This window comes from Mus caroli, unplaced genomic scaffold, assembly GCF_978045245.1.
Source record: "Mus caroli unplaced genomic scaffold, Mus_caroli_1 scaffold_4, whole genome shotgun sequence".
In the NCBI taxonomy this organism is placed as follows: Eukaryota; Metazoa; Chordata; class Mammalia; order Rodentia; family Muridae; genus Mus; species Mus caroli.
The window spans coordinates 45,842,833-45,861,812 of NW_028227259.1; the positions used below are offsets into that span (position 1 = coordinate 45,842,833).

Below are 18,980 nucleotides of genomic sequence, written 5' to 3' on the forward strand. Positions count from 1 at the left end.
AAGAGCTCCCGTGTACTGGTTAGTTCATATTGTTGTTCTACCTATAGGGTTGCAGTTCCCTTTAGTTCCTTGGGTGCTTTCTCTAGCTCCTCCACTGGGGGCCCTGTGATACATTCAATAGCTGACTGTGAACATCCACTTCTGTGTTTGCTAGGCCCCGGCATCGTCTCACAAGAAACAGCTATATCTGGGTCCTTTCAGCAAAATCTTGCTAGTGTATGCAATGGTTCTATATTGGCCACTAATATTGCTTCTGCTTCATTTTCTGTCTCATGAGGTTTTGTTGTCAATGGATTGTAGACCCCAGGGCCTATTTAGCTGTCTTAGCACCTAGAGCAGAAGTGGATATTTATTTAATTTCCTCTGAAATGCGACATTTGGGGAAGATAGGGGTTTGGCTAAGAATCATGGAGTTTGCACACATGAATCAAACCTCAGAAATCTAAACAAATGACCTCTCAAAGGTATAGGTGTCTATAGTCACCTGCTCTCTTCTGGTTAGATGACATTCTATGCATGAGATGTGTGGTCTCTGTTCTAGCTGAGTCTGTTCTTGTCCATTTGATAAAGTGGGAAGCAGAATGTATTGTTGACTCAAAAGAGCAAGGCACCAAATAGTGTGTAGTATTCAACACACACACACACACACACACAGACACACACACTTCCCCAAAGACAAAGGAAGGAGACAGTGTCTCCTGGGTAGGAGAATACAGGAACCTTCAGAAATTCATCCTAAAATCAAAATAACATCAACTCGTTAAAGCAGTCACAATTCAAAGAACTTTACACACAAATGTGTACACTAAAGTTTATTGATATTTCTGCTATTTCTAGGGGCCCATGGCTAACAGTCAGAAATACTCCTTGTCTCCCGAGCCACACAAATGTATACATACGCTCAAGGTGGGCAATTTCAAATCAATCTTATTGTTGGTCTCAGATTCACTGTTGGTTTTTTTTCCAGTTGTTATTATTGTTATAACCCCCCACACAACCAAAAATCCATTAAATCATGGTACTAAAATGAGAAAAAAACTTTCTGAAAATCAATAACTTTGGAACTAAATAATAGATGTGATCACACACCAGGCTGTTTGTTTTTAAGTGCTTTTGAAGAAAACCATAAAAGTCCCTGGAATGATACACAAGGGTGTAGACAATGGAATAGAAAAAGAATGAAAGAAAACAATGATATTCTCCAGCCCAAAAAAGGATAAAATGCAAAACCTTAATGTAGAGACCCTGCTGCTGCTGCTGGAAGACGGACACACTTGGCAAAGGTGTCCTTCAACTAAAGAGGTGGAAGGTTGGGTCCTGTGCTCTTAGAAAGATAACCCCTGATGCTTTATACTAACCTCCTATAAAAATTAAATAGCTTTGCTATCTCTAGCTTTAAGTGAGCAGAGCTAGTTTTAGGAATTCATCCTTGAAATTCATGCCTTGAATGAAATGGAATTACACAAATAAGATGAAGCGATACCAGCAATATACACAAGATGTTTTGTGGCGAGGGAAGAGGGTGAGCCGAAGAGTTATGAGCAGTTTCCTCTCTTTTCTTGGTATTAACTACAGGTTTTTCTTTTTTTAATTAAAAAAGGGGGGGGTGCTTCCTAACTGTAAATAAATGAAAGAAGTGTTGCATAATCTGTTTTTTAAGAAAGACCTGGAGCCAGAGGCAGTGAACCGTGGCAGCCAAATGCATTTGCATCATCGGGAACATTTCTGTCATGCCAATGTGTTACTATCTGACAGAGCACAGATGTGCCCCCACATCTTCCTTGTTGGAAAGAATTTCATCACCACCAGGAGTGGCTGGCTCCCAAAACACACAGCCACATTCAAAAATCATCTAAGGGAGGGGAAAGAAGAGAGAAAGGATGGAGGGGAGAGAGGGGAGGGAGGGCAGAGAGTCACCCCATGATCTTTGTGTTCTTTTTAGTCACAGGAGCTAAGAACTAACATGACTCCCTTTGTACACTCAAGTCCCAGCATGTTTAAGAGGACATGATTATTCCTGTACCTAGATGAAGGTTCTCTTTTTAAGTTGTCCTTTGAAGACAAAACTTCCAACCCCACATGCATCTCTAACATGCAGGCCAAACCATCCTTCTTTCTTGAATTCCACGAGAATTCCCAAGTGACCTATGACTCTGAACAAGACTGATTATTCCTCGTGAGCACATTTCATTTCTGGAAATAGATGTGGCCCTCTAGCCATGAAATATTGTGGTCTTTTCAGTATTGGGAAAAATATTCAAAGGAAATGAAGTCTAAATCCTCCTTCTCCAAATCCCATAAGTTTAATGTGTGTGTGTGTGTGTGTGTGTGTGTGTATGTGTGTGTAACAAATATATAATTTTAAGTTTTATCTGTGTATAGTTTTCCTAAAATTAGCAATTTGGAAACAGTAAATTTCAATGTAAATTTATTTATAGAACTAAAATATAAACTGCTGTGGAATGCACTGTGGGCATATTTATGAAACATATGATTCAGGTTATACAAGTGTCTAGACACATTTTCACCCTACTCTTTTCTTTTTCTTTTTTTTTTATTAGATATTTTCTTTATTTATCCCCTTTCCTAGTTTCCCCTCTGAAAATCCCCTATCCCCTCCCCCTGCTCCCCAACCCACCCACTCCCACTTCCTGGCCCAGGCATTCCCCTATACAAGGGCACAGAACCTTCACAGTACTAAGAGCCTCTCCTCCCATTGATGACCGACTAGGCCACCCTCTGCTACATATACAGCTAGATCCATGAGTACCTCCATGTGCTTCCTTTGATTTTCATCCTACTCTTATTCTGAGCTCTAGAGACAAACACAGAATCAGGTCTGACTAATCGTAGGTCCTTCTGGTCTCTAGTAGAGGAATTGGCTCAAGGATAGACATTTGAACTAGGACAGACCAAGCAAGGCTCTCCTACAGGGCTTAGTTGAAATTACTTGTAAATAGATGTCCTATCTTCTCCAGAAAGACACTATAGACCAAGAGAGGTCAATAAGCCATCCCATCTCTTCATATGGAAACCTGATCTAGAGTAAGTTAACCTGGAGGAGACACATGTGGTGCTCAGTGCAGTCACAGAGGCCAAGTGGCCTTAAACTTCCCAGGAATCAGAAACAGTAGATTCTTTCTTTTAATGAAAGCCATTTGAGCTCATTTTGAATGTTAGAGGGAGTAGTTCACAAATACTAGAACTCTGGATACAGAAGACATCTCATTCCACTTGAACATGACATCAAACTGATGCAGTATCAAAATGACCAACATTCTAGAGCTTCTCAGATATGCTCCTACAGACCCTCAGCTTTCTGGAATCAAAACAGACACCGCAATTTGAGCTCTTCTCCAATGGCAGAGCCCCATGTGCTTGTGAATGTCCACTATGTATTGGGCTCTACATTCACTTATTTTACCTTCTCCGAGACCTTGGTGCTTGGATGACTGTCCCTGATTAATAGATGAGGCAAATCAGCTGAAACACCATTCATAAATACTTCCAATACCTCCGGCCTAGTTACAGCCAACACTGGCCTTTGGGTGCAGATGTGACCAGTCATAAAAGTGTCATTGTCATCTATCAGGATCCCCACTCTATCTTACCCAGTAAACACCTGTTGAACACTTGCTTTTTTCCAGCCAGTACCTTCCAAGGGGTCATGTTCTGCAGACCCACAGTCGGGTTCCTGGTTTAAAACTCCCATGGCTGCTCTTCCTCCCTTTTATCTTGACTACTACTATGTATTAAAATCTGCATGCAACTAGATCCCCTTGTCATAGACATAAAAAAAAAAAAGCTCACCTGTGTGCTTGTAGATGGTCATCATGCTATGCCATCTTTCTTAATCTTCCAGCGTTACTGATTCTGTTCTCTTTCCCTCCTGGATAGTTGTGTGTTTTGTGTGTTTCTTTCCTTTTAGATAAGGGGCTTGTTCTATGTAGCATAATCTTAGGATATAATAAGACACAAGAAAGGAATACTGGGTAATAAGTTCAATGAAAAGTCCATAGAATCCTGCAATGTTGATTTGGCAAAGAACTTGGTGAGTCTTTATACAATGCACTGTTGGAGAGGTCTTTCATGTTCCAGTTTCATTCTATTTCGGTGACAAAAATTAAGATCAAAAAGCTACTTAAGAGAGAAGAAAATTCATTTCACCTTATGGGTCACAGTCCATCACTGGCAGAAATCAGTGCAGCACTTAAGAAGGAACTTGAAGCAGAAAACATAGAGGAACAATGCTTACTGGCTCTGTCACAGACCCGTGCTCCACTAGCTTTCTGTACAGTCCAGGACTACCAGCATGGATAATGGTGCCAGACATGGTGAGCTAGGCTCTGCTACATCAATTAGCATTCAAGACAGTCTTCCAAAGACCTGGCCACGGGCTAATGTGAGGTGTGCATCCCCTCAATTGACACTCCATTCTCATGGGGACTCTACATCAGCGGTTCTCAACCTTCCTAATGCTGTGACCCTTTAATACAGTTCCTTATATTGAGTGATTCCCAACCATAAAATTATTTTTGTTCCTACTTCATAACTGTAATTTTCTACTATTACAAATCACAATATGTATATCTATGTTTTTTGATGGTGTTAGGAGACTGTGAAAGAATCATTTCACCCCCACAGGAGTCACAACCCACAGGTTGAGAGCTTCTGTTCTAGGTTGTGTCAAGTATATAGTTATAGTTAGCTAGGACATTTAGCATATGTGTTACTCCCACTGTGCTCAGTCCTTGTCAGGAGCTGCCCATGGAATACACAGCCTTGACACAAACACCATCATGGATCTAAAGACCAGCATCTGGGATCCCATCGGAGTCTCCTTTATGTGGCTGGGCATCTGTAAACATATTCTCATCACTACCAGGGCAGGCTTTTCCACTCCAGTTGGAAACATTGCAATGGTGGCATGTAGTCCTTTATTTAACAAACATGTATGTAGTGTCCCATGCTTTGCTAAAAAGCATAAAAATCAAGGTTAATTCTTCATGCCAAGCCATACAAGGTTTGGGGTGGAAGAAGCTTAATGTTCACTCACATTCTGCTACCATCCTGAAAAAAATAAAAGCAGTTGCTTCAAAGTTATTAGATTATGTCTTCTCCTTCAAGGAACACAGAACACAAATTGAATAGCAGCTTGCATTGTGATGTAGTGCTTTTTCATCTCTTCCATGTCTCCCAGGGGATGCCTGGAAACTGAATAAGAACAACCTTGAGAATCAGGAAGCAGATTGCATTCAACTCCAAGCCTACCAACAGCTCATCAATCAGAGTGGCTGTCCATTTAGTGTCCTCTTCCCAGAATCGCAAGTAGGAACCATTTGTTTAAAGAACATGGCGCTTACAGAATTTCCAAGCTTAATTTGCAGTGGAATCACATGATCATTTATTTTCCCCTAAACCCCAGCATAGTGCCTCACATGGAGGTGCTTAGTAAATGTTTCTATAAGAACTTAGGGTATAAGCAATTGGGTGAGTGTGGTTGGCCCATGTCAATTCTTCTTCAGAACAGTTTCCTTAGAGGAATGTTATTATTCCCATTTTATTAGTCTCAACAGTCTTCTCAGAGTTTCCAATAATTGGTCACAATTGAGCTATAAACGCAGATCATTCCAGTCCAACAAAACCTATAGTTGTTTGCTCTGCAATCCTCTCTTGAGATTAGTGTTCTGAGGAATTAAAGATTCCCCTGATGGTAAATAACAAAAATCTTATATAAAATTTAGCAGAAAGCAATTAAAAATAAGTGCTCTGGAAATTCATTATTAGTTTAGTTCACAATATTAAAGTGTATCTTTTCCTTATTAAGAAAAAGATTATAAATTAACATAAATTATAAATTACACATGAACAGGATTTGAGATGTTGTTACTAATAAGTTCCTGGTGCCAATTAAAAAAGTCAATATGGCACATTTTGTGGATTATGGAAGTGTTTTAGTCCAAATAAATGAAGTTATCAACATAAGGAAGCATTTTTGAAGAGCAGAGAAGGTAGGATTAAAAATAAGATAATCTGAAATTGAATAATTAGAGTACACCGTCCCTTCTATACACCTAATATCCTCTATGTATGTTAAAGATTGAAAACAAATTGTATTTTTGCTGTTCACACACCAGCTTTTATTGCCATCATTAAATAATAATTATAATATGACAACTGTGCATGGTGGTTGCATCATATTCAGCACTAGATGGCATCTGGAGATGGGTTAGAAATTCTGAAAGGATCCACCAGATGCTTGAGTGACCCAAGTTCCTCGTTTTCCTGCCTAATATCTATTTTTGTCTTAGTTACATTTCTACTGCTGTAGCTAATCACATGACCAAGGCAATGTATAGAAGAAAGTGCTTAATGCAAGCATACAGCTTCAGAGGTTGAGTCTATGGCCATCATGGTGAAGAGCACAGCAGGAGGCAGGCAGCCATGACATTGGAGCATTAGCTGAGAGCTTACATTTGATCCACAAGTACAAGGCAGAGAAAGACAGCATTAACTCAAAATGTAGTATGGGCTTTTTAAAACAGATTTTTTCCATACAATATATTCTGATTATGGTTTCCTCCCTACCCAACTGTTTCCAGATCCTCCTCATCTCCCACTAACTCAAACTGACTCCCTTTCTTGCTCTTTCTTATTACAAAACAGCCAGATAGATAGATAGATAGATAGATAGATAGATAGATAGATAGATAGATAGACAGGCATATAGATAGAAAAATAATAAAATAACATCAGATCAGACCAAACTCTTGTCTTTTAGGTCTGGGGAAAGCCCAGTAGCTATGGGGTCTGCCCTGACCTCTTTGTGCTCCATCTTCTAGTCTCATACCTTTAACCACAGCCACATATACCCACAGCCATCAACAACCATTAGATGAGATCCCCTTCCTCCAGGTCCATGTCTAATTCCTCCTCTGGGCAAGCCCAGCAGCAGCCAGCTCTGCCCTATCCCTTCTGTACTCCATTTCAGGGGCCACTACTCTACCTACACCCTGGAAGGCCTGCTTCTGCCCAGCACAAATATAGGTTTGAAATCATCAGGACCACCAGCTCTACCTACATTTCTGCAGGCCTGCCTTGACCCTGGACAACTAGCAGTCTGAGGTCATCAGGATCTTTCTGTACTGCCTGCATCCCTGGAAGCCTGTAGGGACCAGGCTTCCAACAGGGACAACCAACTCTACCTGTAATCCAGAGGCCTACTGACATCAGGGACTAACAGCTTTATCTACAGCCCCAGAGGCCTACTCCCATCAGGAATTAATGGGCCTACCAACAGTAGGAACAACTAGATGGCTAAAGGTCAGCATAAGAACACAACCAACAAAAGTCAAGGCAATGTGGCACCACCAGAAGCCAACTATCCTACTACCGCTAACACACCTGAATTACAAGAAAATGACTTTAAATCTAATCTTATGAAGATGATAGAGGCCTCTAAAGAAGAAATGAATGCATCCTTTTAAAAATACAGGAAAATATAATTAAATAGGTAGAGGGCCTTAAAGAGGAAATGAATAAGTATAAAGAAATACAAGGAAATATAATCAAACAGGTGAAAGAAATGAGAAAAACTGTTCAAGACATGAAACTGGAAATAGAATCAATAAAGAAAACACAATCTAAGGAAACTTTGGAAATGGAAACCTACAAAAAAGAACAGGAACTATAAACACAACCATCCATCACTAACAGAATACAAAAAAATGGTAGAGAAAATCTCAGGCATAGAAGATACTATAGAAGAAACTGATACATCAGTGAAAGAAAATGCTTAAGCTAAAAAGTTTCTAATACAAAACATCCAGGAAATTTAGGACACTATGAAAATACCTATAAAGAAGAAGCTTATAGAACACCAAATAGAGTGGGCCCAAAATGAAAATCTTTGCACCACATAATAATCAAAACACTAAATGTACAGAACAAAGAAAGAATATTAGAAACCACAAAGGATAAAAGCCAAGTAGCATATAAAGGTAGATCTATAAGAATTATGTCAGACATTTTAACAGAGCCTTTAAAACCCAGAAGAGCCTGAGAAGATGTCTAATAGTCTCTAAGGGATAACAGATGCCAGCCCAGATTTCTATACCCAGCAAAACTTTCGATCACCATAAATGGAGAAACAAGATGTTTCATGACAAAACCAAATTTAAACATATCTTTCTCTAAGCTTGCCCTACTAGCAACTATAAGGAAAACTCCAACACAAGGACAGTAACTATACCCAAGAAAACATAAATAGATTATTCCACACCAACAAATCCAAAAGAGAGAAATACACAAGTACATGTGCACATGCTCACACATACACACACACACACACACAACCACCACCAATATCGAAATGACAAGAACTAACAATCATTGGTCATCAATATCTCTCAACATCAGTAGTATCAATTTCCCAATAAAAAGACAAATGTTAATAAAGAGGATGTTTAAACAGGATCCCTCATTCCGCCCCGTAAAAGAAACACACCTCAACAACAAAAGTATACATTACCTCAGAGTAAAGGCTAGAAAAAAAGTTTTCCAATCAAATGGACCCAAGAAACAAGCTGGAGTAGCCATTATAGTATCTAATAAAATAGACTTTCAACCAAAAGTGATCAAAAGAGATGGGGAAGGGCACCTCATAATCATCAAAGGAAAAACCCACCAAGATGACACCTCAATGCTGAATGTTTATGCCCTAAATTCAAAGACAACCACATTGTACTAAAAACATTAGTAAAGCTTAACTAACAAACCTCACACATTAATAGTGGGAGACTTAAATACCTCACTCCAACCATTTGACAGGTCATCAAGACAGAAACTGAATAGAGAAATAATAAAACTAACAGAGGTTATGGATCAAATGGACCTAACAGATATCTAATGTGCAGAACATTTCAGCTCAACACAACAGACTACACCTTCTTCTCAGCACCTCATGGAACCTTCTCAAAAACTGACCATGTAATTAGTCATAGAGCAAGTCTCAACAAATGTAAGAAAATTGAAATACCTCCTTGTATCCTATCAGAACACAATGGATTAAAGTCAGATTTCAACAGCAACATAGACAACAGAAGTCCTGCATACTCATGAAAACTGAACAATCAATGATCAATCAGGGAGGAAGGAAGGAAGGAAGGAAGGAAGGAAGGAAGGAAGGAAGGAAAGAAAGAAAGAAAGAAAGAAAGAAAGAAAGAAAGAAAGAAAGAAAGAAAGAAAGAAAGAGAAAGAAAGAAAGAAAGAAAGAAAGAAAGAAAGAAAGAGAAAGAAAGGAAGAAATAAATAAATAAATAAATAAATAAATTAATTAATTAATTAAAGACTTTCTAGAATTCAATGAAAATTAAGGCACAATATACCTAAACTTGTGTAATACACTGAAAGCAGTTCTAAGAGGAAAGTTAACAGTACTAAGTGCCCTCATAAAGAAATTAGAAATTTGTCATACTAACAAGTGAAAAGTATACCAAAAAGGTCTAGAAAAAAATAAAATGAAGTAAACACATCCAAGAAGAGCTAATGGCCAGAGATGCTCAAACTCAGGACCGAAATCAATCAGTTAGAAACAAAGAGAAAAATACAAAAAAAAAATTAACAAAACCAGGAGCTGGCTATTTGAGAAAAATCAACAAAATCAACAAACCTTCAGCCAAACTAACTAAAATCTAGAGAGACAGTACACAAATTAACAAAATAAATGAAAAGGGAAGCATAACAATGGGAACTGAAGAAATTCAAAGAATCATTAGATCTTACTTCAAAGCCTGTACTTAACAAAATTGGAAAATCTAAATCAAATAGATGATTTTCTAGACAGATACCACTTACTAAAGTTAAATCTAAATCACGTAAACTATATAAATAGTCCTATAACCCCTACAGTCATTGGAAGTCACCCAAAAAAGCCCAGAGTCAGATGGTTTTAGCACAGAATCTAACAGACTTTCAAAGAACAGCTGATACCAATACTTTTCAAACTATTCCACAAAATAGAAACAGAAGGAACATTGCCAAGTTCATTCCATGAGGCCACAGTAACTCTGATACCTAAACCACACAAAGATTCAACAAAGAAAGAGAATTTCAGAACAATTTCCCTTATAAACATTGAGGCAAAAGCAGTCAATAAAATTCTCACAAACTGAATTCAAGAACACATCAAATACATCATCCGACATGACCAACTAGGCTTCATTCTAGTGATGCAGGGGTGGTTCAATATATGAAAAGCCATCAACGTAGTCCACCATATAAACAAACTGAAATTAAAAAATGCCACATGATATTATCATCAAATTCTGAAAAAGCCTGTGACAAAATATAACACCCCTTCATGCTAAATGTCTTAGAGAGATCAGGGATACAAAGCACAGACTTAAGCAAAATAAAGGTAATATACAACAAGCCAATACCCAACATCAAATTAAATATAGAGGAACTTAAAGCAATTCCATTGAAATCAGGGACAGGGCAAAGCTGTCCACTCTCTCCCTATCTATTAAATTTAGTACTTGAAGTCCTAGCTAGAACAATAAGACAACTAAAGGAGTTCAAGGGGATACAAATTGGAAAGGAAGAAGTCAGTGCAGATGATATACATGAATGACCCCCCAAAATTCTACCAGAGAACTCCTATAGCTGATAAACACCATCAGCAAAGTGGCTGAATACAAAATTAACTCCAAGAAATTAGTAGCCCTCCTTTACACAATAAAAATGATAAACAACTGGGAAAGAAACCAGCTCTGAAGTGGAAACTTCAAGTTTCTCTGGAAAGTTAGTTTTGTCAAATGATGTGCTGGGCACACAGGTGAAAGGATGTCTTACTAAAGCCAACTTGTGAAAGACTGTCTTCCTGAAGTAGACACAGGTGAAAGGATGTTTTGATAAAGCAAACAGGAGAAAGGACACTTGATGAAGAAGTATAAACATGACCCCACAGAGAGTGGAAGATGAGAACTGAGCATTGGTTTGGTTGGCTTTGCCTCACTATTCTTCTTTAAAGACACGCATATATTGGTTCACCTTACATAGTGTTGTTGAGCCCAACTTGTAGTAAAGCTGCCATTGAGAGAAACTCGCCTGGGAGGTTCCTGTTGAAGTTTTCCCCTTCTGTGACCTCACCTCAGGCCTGTTGGTGAGCTTGGCAGTTTCTTCAGGATTGAACTATGTAGTGGCTTGTGTTGTCATGACAATTATGTTGCAAGAAAACAAAACAAAACAAACAAACAAACTTATTGACAGTGTCCCAGATGAAGTACCAAAGGAAGCTTGTCTTCAATTTGTTTTTGACTGGTCAATAAAGTTACTGGTGGCCATTGGCTGTCTTGGAAGACAGAAGCAGGATTTTTAGGATTCCCAGGAAGGAATTGAGGAAGGAGGAAGAGGGGAATCCACTGTGAGGAGGGCATAGGTTACTCTAGAAAGTTGCAGGAGAGCGAGAGAGAGCTGACATGTAGCTACAGGGGTAAAGTAGACCCAGGAGGGCTGCCCAGCAGGGTCCAGAGCACCAAAGATAAAATATAGGTTTAGTATTAACAGGACTATCAGAGGGGAGTGTATGTTAGCCAAGTGGAGTTAGGGGGTGGCCCAACCATTGAACTGTTTAAAGCATTTAAAATATAAGGCTGTATATGTGTGTCTTTCTTTTGGGAATCCAGAACAGGGAGATGATAGAATGTCCCAGAACAGTGAGAGGCATGCATGTCCCTGGGAAGTATAGAGAGGATTAACATAATATCGCAATAGAACTACAGCTCCCTGGTGTCTGCTTACTGAAACGACTGGTCTGCAGCTGCTGAATCATATTTGATGTTTGCTATGAGGCTGAACTGCTACCATAGAAGATGGAGAACTATTGTTGAATAGGTCCACTTTCCCCATATCCTAATAACTTTTCTTTTCCACTGCCTCTGCTCGGGGGTGGGGGGCTAATGGAGAGGTTGAACCCTTACTAAGAGCAGGTTGCAAAAATTTATGCCTACATAACCCTTTATGCTGGCCACAAATAGTATTTTGGTATAACTCTAACCAAATAAGTGAAACACCTGTATGAAAAGAACTTCAAGTCTCTGAAGGAAGAAATTGAGGAAGGTATCAGAAGATGAAAAGATCTCTCGTGCTCATAGAGCAGTAGGATTAACATAGTAAAAATGACCACCTTACCAAAAGCAATATACAGATTCAATGCAATCCCCATCAAAATTTCAACACAATTCTTTACAGTCCTTGAAAGCACAGTTCTCTACTTCATACAAAAAAAACAAAAAAACCAGGAAAGCCAGAACAATCCTGAACTATATAAGAACTTCTGGAGGAATTACCATCCTTGACTTCAAGTTGTACTACAGAGCAACAGTAATAAAAACTGCATGGCATTAGTATAGGAACAGACAGGTCATCAAGAGATGAGGAAAGTTAGGGTCACATTGAAAATTATACATATATATATATGTATATATATATAATGGCTTGTCAGCCATTACTGGAAAGAGAGGCCCATTGGACTTGCTAACTTTATATGCCCCAGGACAGGGGAATGCCAGGGCCAAAAAGTGGGAGTGTGTAGGTAAGGGAGTCGGGGGAGGGTATGGGGGACTTTTGGGATAGCATTGGAAATGTAAATGAGGAAAACACCTAATTAAAATATATATATATATATATATATATATATATATAAAGAAGGATACCATGAATTTTGCAGGCTGGATGGAACTAGAAAATATCTTGAGTGGGGTCATCCAGACCCCAAAGAAAATGTATGGTATGTACTCACTTATATGTTGATATAAGCCATAAAGTACAAGATAACCACTCTACAATCCACAGGTCCAAAGAAGCCAATTAATGAGGATCCAAGGGAGGATAGTTGACTTTTTCTCAGAAGGAGAAATACAATAGATATTAGAGGTTCATGGAGCGAGGGAATAAGGTGGTAGAGAGAAGGGGGAAGGAAAGAGGAGGGGAGTGGGGGTTACTAGGTGTAAGGAGAGCGAGGGAGAGGATGAAAATCAGTGGTGGGTGAGGAGTAGGGAGGACCATCTCTAGGACAGGTCAGAGAGCTTGGATGCAGGAAGCTCTAGGGAGCACTCTAGCTAAGACTCCTAGCAGTGGGAGATATGGATCTTGAAGTGGCTACCTCCTGTTTCAAGGAAGGACTCCCAATGGAGGAATAAGGACACAACCCACCCACCAAATTTTTGACCCAAAATGAGTCTTGCCTACACGATATTCAGAGACAAAGATAGAGCAGAGTTTGAGGGAATGGCCAACCAATGACTAGCCTAAATTGAGACTCGCCCCATAGGCAAGAACCAGTCCCTCACATTATTATTGATACTCAGTTATGCTTACAGACAGGAGCTTAGCATAACTATTCTCTTAGAGATTCCACCCAACAGCTGACCAAAACAGATGCAGAGACCCACAGCTAAACATTAGATGGAGTTCCGGGCCGAGCAGGGGGGAGCATCCTGTGGAAAAGTCAGGGGAAAAAATAGAACTGGAGGAGGATAAGGACTCCACAATAAGAACAATAGAATCAACTAACCTGGAGCCTTGGAGTCCCAAAAAACTGAACCATCAACCAACTGAGCATGGACTGAACATAGACCCCCTGCCTGAGTAGCAGATGTGCAGCTTGGTCGTCATGCAGGTCCCCCAACTACTTGAGTAGGAGTGTACCTATAGATCCTTCTCCCCTAACTGGGCCACCCTGTCTGGCCTCAGAGGGAAAAGATGAGCCTAGTCCAGCAGTGACTGCAGTGCCAGGGGGAATAGATACCCAGTGGGGATTCTCAGAGGAGAAGGGACGGGAGAACTGGGGGGAGAGCTGTGAAAGAGGGTGAGAAGGAGGAGGGGGGCTGATATTGGGATGTAAAGTAAATAAACAAATTAATTTTTAAAAAAGATTAAATCAAAACTGTCTCAAAAAAACAAAACAAACAAACAAAAAACAAAAACAAAATAAATCAAAACAAACAAACCAAAATAGGAGAAAATAAACATAAAGAAGGAGCTAAAGAAAACACACACACACACTCAAAGACACACACATAGAAATCCTCTAAAAATCACAAAACTAGAAATCATAACATATAAGCCAAAAACCTATTAAAAAAAAGCCCCAATAAGACAGTTTTAAAAACCTTCAAAAATACCATAGAGTTTGTTTTGTGTTGGCTATCTACTGCTGGGCATGGGGCCTCCCCTTCGATGTGATTTGTATTCGCAGTGAGACTTCATTGGAGAAAATTATTGTTTTCTTTGCAACCAATGAGAGTTGGGGTTGCGCATGTGTGCACTTCTCCTCTCAGCACTGGAACCCCATCTGCTGTAGACTTGTACAGATCCTCCACATGCTGCCACAGGTCTGTGAGTTCTTCTGTGTGTCAGTCCTGTGGTGTCTAGAAGGCTGTCTTTTCTTGGGGTGTTCCATTTACATTGGCTCTTACAATCTTTCCACTTCCTTTTCTGCAGAGTTCCCTGAACCTGAAGGGAAGGAATTTGATGGAAACATCCCATTTAGGACTCTGAATTCCAAGGTCTCTCACCCTCTGCACATTGTCCAGTTGTGGATCTCTGCACGCTGACCTACTTCTCTGGTGATGGCTGAGCAAGACACTCATATCTATGAGTAGAGCAGAATGCCATTAGGAGTCATTTTATTGCTATGTTCCTTCAGCAAAACAGCAGGGTTTTGTTTTCAGTAAGGTCCTATCTAGTGTCAGGTTCTTGGCCACCCAAGCAGTGTAGGTGTGAGTGAGCCTTACATCCAATCAGATAGTGGGTGGCTACTCTGGTGTGGGTTTTGAAACCTCAAAGCCCACTTCTGGTAACACACCCCCTCTAACAAGGCCACATTTCCACCAAATTGGGAACAAAGTATTCAAAGATAAGGGGGCTGTTTTCATTCAAACTATCACAGTCTTTTTCTGTAAAAGTACAATATTTTATAATATCTACTGACTCAGGTCTGCCTTTGACTGGTAAATTGTAAGATTAATAACAGGAATCTTGATCTAGGTTGTTTACTGATAAATTTCTACTGATCAGAAAAGGGTTTTGCTATGGTGAATGTGTGTATAGGCATGTGCACACACACATGTGCCTGTGTGTGTGTGTATGTGTGTGTTAACAAATTGTGAAAATATATCAACCAAATAAACAAACAAACAAACTGATGGGCACAACAAGTTAACTCTAATGTGGCACCATATGTAGATCTTTTGAAACTCTCTTAGTCTTTTCCTATGTCTGTCATGTCAAGAGGTAATGGCTTTACATGTAGACATCAAAATGTCACTTAAAACAGAAGAAAAGAAGAGTACACAGTAAATTCTGCAGATCTCAACTTATCCTTGCATTGCAGGTAATGTGTCAAATTATTTTATTCTAGTTCTAAGGATGACTGGGAGATCAATCATTTTATTCTTACAACCTGTATGAAAAGTCATGGCAATTGGGCTGGGTTAGGGGCAAGATTGGTCAGGTAAGGAGCATTTATTCATTCATTAGGAAAAGACTTGAACCCCAGAGGAAGGACTGTGAAACAATAAAAAGGTATATAATATCTTTGGGAAGAAGTAAGGATTTTGGGTTTCCTACAAGATCTCCAGGGCAATTCTTTGCCTGTCATTCCAGTTTATTCTGGAGAAGGAGACAAGGAGCAGAAGTAGGCACACAGAAGACAGTCAAGACATAAAGCAGAACACCGTCTGATGTCATCGTCTGGCCTGGCTCACAGCAACAGCTGGAAAAGTAGCTTTTTCTCAACAACCCCGCCCAAAGCTGAATTCACTCCCAATAGACTTTAATTAGCAATAGAGAGAAAACCTTCTTTCCATTCCTAGATAAAACGCTTTTCCCTACATCCCTAGCTCAGCAGTCTTGACAGAAGATAAGAAGCAGCTGGCAGAGTGTGGGAGACAAAACAGCATTTGGCCAGACAGCTGGGACTGAGTGTATTCTCACTGGGGGCACAAGAGACTCCAAAAAGTTACAATATGATTTGATTTTAGGTTTCATGACCCTGGAAATATATATAAAAATGAGCCTGGCCACTTGTATATATGAGAACCAAAGGAAAGGATTGCACAAACATTCCCATTAACACTATTAACAAGCATGTCAGTAAAACAGTAAGCAGGGATCATTAAAAGTCGAATGTTTGAAAGAAAGGATTTTGAAATGTGCACTGCTGAGAGAATGGATAGTTTTGGGGCATGAGGATATTGATTTGGACAGGACTCAGCTCAAACCTCTGTCCTGGTACAGCTTGATTCATTCCTGCTGATTTTGGTTGGTTTTTGTTTGTTTGTTTATTTGTTTTATTTGTTTTGTTTTTTCTTTTTTTGATAGTGGTACCTACTGCTAGACCCTGGGAGAAGGAAGCAAAGAAAGCTTGGAAAGGAGAGAACAAAGTCTGCATCCTGGATTAAATGAATCTATTTGAAGACAAGTTACAAGGAAACTTGTGCAATGACAAGGATCAGCTCATTCTAGAGCCAGACTTTAAAAACAAGGGTAGCCTGCTGGTTCAGCCAATTTTCCAGCCTTCAGCAATCAAGGTGAGCCCTGGCAATGATAGCAGTGGTCATTTGGGCATCTTCATCTCTGAAAACTTGGTTATGTATAATTTTCAATGTGACCCTAACTTTCCTCAACAATTATGGAAATAAGGACAGCATCCATAAGTGGGCGTTTGGCTTCACTGCCCTTCCATCTAGGACTCACTCTTTGTCCAAGGTGTGTTGGCATACAGGGTCTGTGTCACTGCATTGCACTTTCTAGCATGTGAAGTTCCCGCTGAGATTTCTAGTAAACCTAGACAATGGTCTACTCTTTCTCCACATCCATCCATCCATATAGGAGAAGAATGAGCTCTTAACCTGCAGTGTTAAGTAGATAAGGCTTGAAACAAGACCTGATGGGAAGACTCATTTCCAAGTGCCCCTTTATTTTCAAGTGAGAACAATGCCCACTCTGCAATTGCTCTGTGAATCTTAGATCATGTGCACACTGTCCTGAGTACATTGCTCCTAGATGTACCAGGTGCTTAAGCAATGGCATTTGTACATATTCTTATCTCCACTTAAATAAAGGCTATCCTTTATTTCTTCTAATTCTCTCTGTTTCTCTCTGTCTCTGTCTCTCTGTCTCTGTCTCTGTCACACACACACACACACACATACACCCACACAAACCAACACTCCAGTATACATATGATATACATTAAAGAAACATCATACATGCATTAACTTTTTTGTCTTTTGAGTCGCTGCTAACTCTTATGATACAAAATATGGGAGGAGCTTGGAAATAAGGCTCTAAGCCACACTAAAGACTGCTTGTCCTATGTAATGTACTCATTTGTTTCATCACAAATGAAAGAATAATCGAACATGAGTCAGGGTTTATGACTTTGCTTCTGCCAATGTTGTATGGCCTGCACATGAAGAATGGGAAATGCAGTGGTTACCAATGGAGAGGACTTCCATTAAGCACCTCCTTCCCTATACCAAAAGGAAGGGACATCATGCTACATCCTCCACCCCGGGGAAGTCAGAAAGGCTTCACTAAATGATGGCATTAAGAGAAAGAACTCAGCAGCAGCTTCATGTTTCCACTCGCACTGAAGGGTATTGGTGTCTTTGATCCTCAGTTTGGTAAACTAACCCTTTGCTACTTCCTCACAGTAAGTGGTTCTGAGGCCAGGAAAGAGGTAGGATTCTGTGAGAGCCATCAGGGAACCTGAGTGGCTAAGGGAACACATCATCTTTGCTCAGCTCAGCCTTATGAGCACTAAAGCAGGTGTCTCCATCTCCATGTGTCATCCCTCTGGATGTATTAGACATGGAAAATGTTAGGAATGGTCCCCCTAACTCCTGACAATCGACATTTTCTTTCCCATTTTACTATACAAAGAACCTGAAGCTCATGAACATTAAGTACATTGCCTGGGGAAGTAGAGAGAGTGGACCACAAGGCTTGCATTGACCACAGGCTGTTAGGACTCTAAGCTTGGCCAAATGTCTCTCCTAGACTGATACTCAGAGTGAATATGGACTTACAACTTTCTCCACATGGTGCAGTGAGAAGCTGTAACTTCCTCTTCTTCTTCTTGGCTTTTACATCTACAAAAACAAGAGCTTGGATTAAAAGATCAAGAATGAACCCCCACCCCCAAATATCAAAGGTCAGCGGCTGGGGGCATTACCCAGAGGTAGATTTGTAATTCTAGTGTATAAGGATCCAGAACCAACCCTCAAAAACTCACAAAATAGTAATGGAATTCTCTGACGTTTTTCTTCATTTCATACCAATTCTCACTCAGTGTTGAGTCCCTGCATTAAACTCCAGGAAAAAAAAAAGGTAACATTGTTTCCTAAAACAAAACATTATCCATGAATGTGAATAAACTTTAAAACTGTGCACCAATAATTTATAAATGAATAAAAGCATAATAAATGGCCAACGAAAAGTTTTGTGAAGTGCTTTTGACTGTCATCACTATCTCATGTGGTTTGGATGCACCTTTGCACATCTCAGAAGCATCCTAAACGTCCACTCCAAAATCAATGGAGTATCCGGAATGTTTTAGTTACTTTTCTGTTGCCCTGACAGAATACCTTGGTGAAAGGCCTCTGAAGGAAGACAGAGCTTATTTTGCCTTACAGTTCCAGAAGGCCATAGCCCATCATGACATTGGACTCATGGCAATAGAACCATGAAACCACCTGGCAGTCTAGAGGCAAATGGAGAGCTGGAAGTGCGGGTGGGTCTCTACCATGTGAAGATAGCAAATAGGGCATAAGCCGGGGATTAAAAACTTAAAAACAGGAGCCTGCGGGGGCACATCCCACATTCAAACCACACTAAGGCATAGCATAAACCCTAAAGTCGGACTGCATTTAAGTGCCAGCCACCACTGAGTTAACATCTTCGAGCTTTGA

At 39.9% G+C, this 18,980-nt stretch overlaps 1 long non-coding RNA gene across 1 annotated transcript; it reads right to left on the bottom strand.

Moving 5' to 3' along the window:
* Positions 1 to 1,448: 1,448 nt before the first annotated feature.
* Positions 1,449 to 14,656, bottom strand: LOC147005136 (uncharacterized). Its single transcript, XR_015046831.1, has 3 exons — positions 14,580 to 14,656; positions 3,811 to 5,214; positions 1,449 to 1,852 (listed from the first exon to the last, which is right to left on the bottom strand). It is a non-coding gene; the product is annotated as an uncharacterized LOC147005136 (long non-coding RNA).
* Positions 14,657 to 18,980: the final 4,324 nt, after the last annotated feature.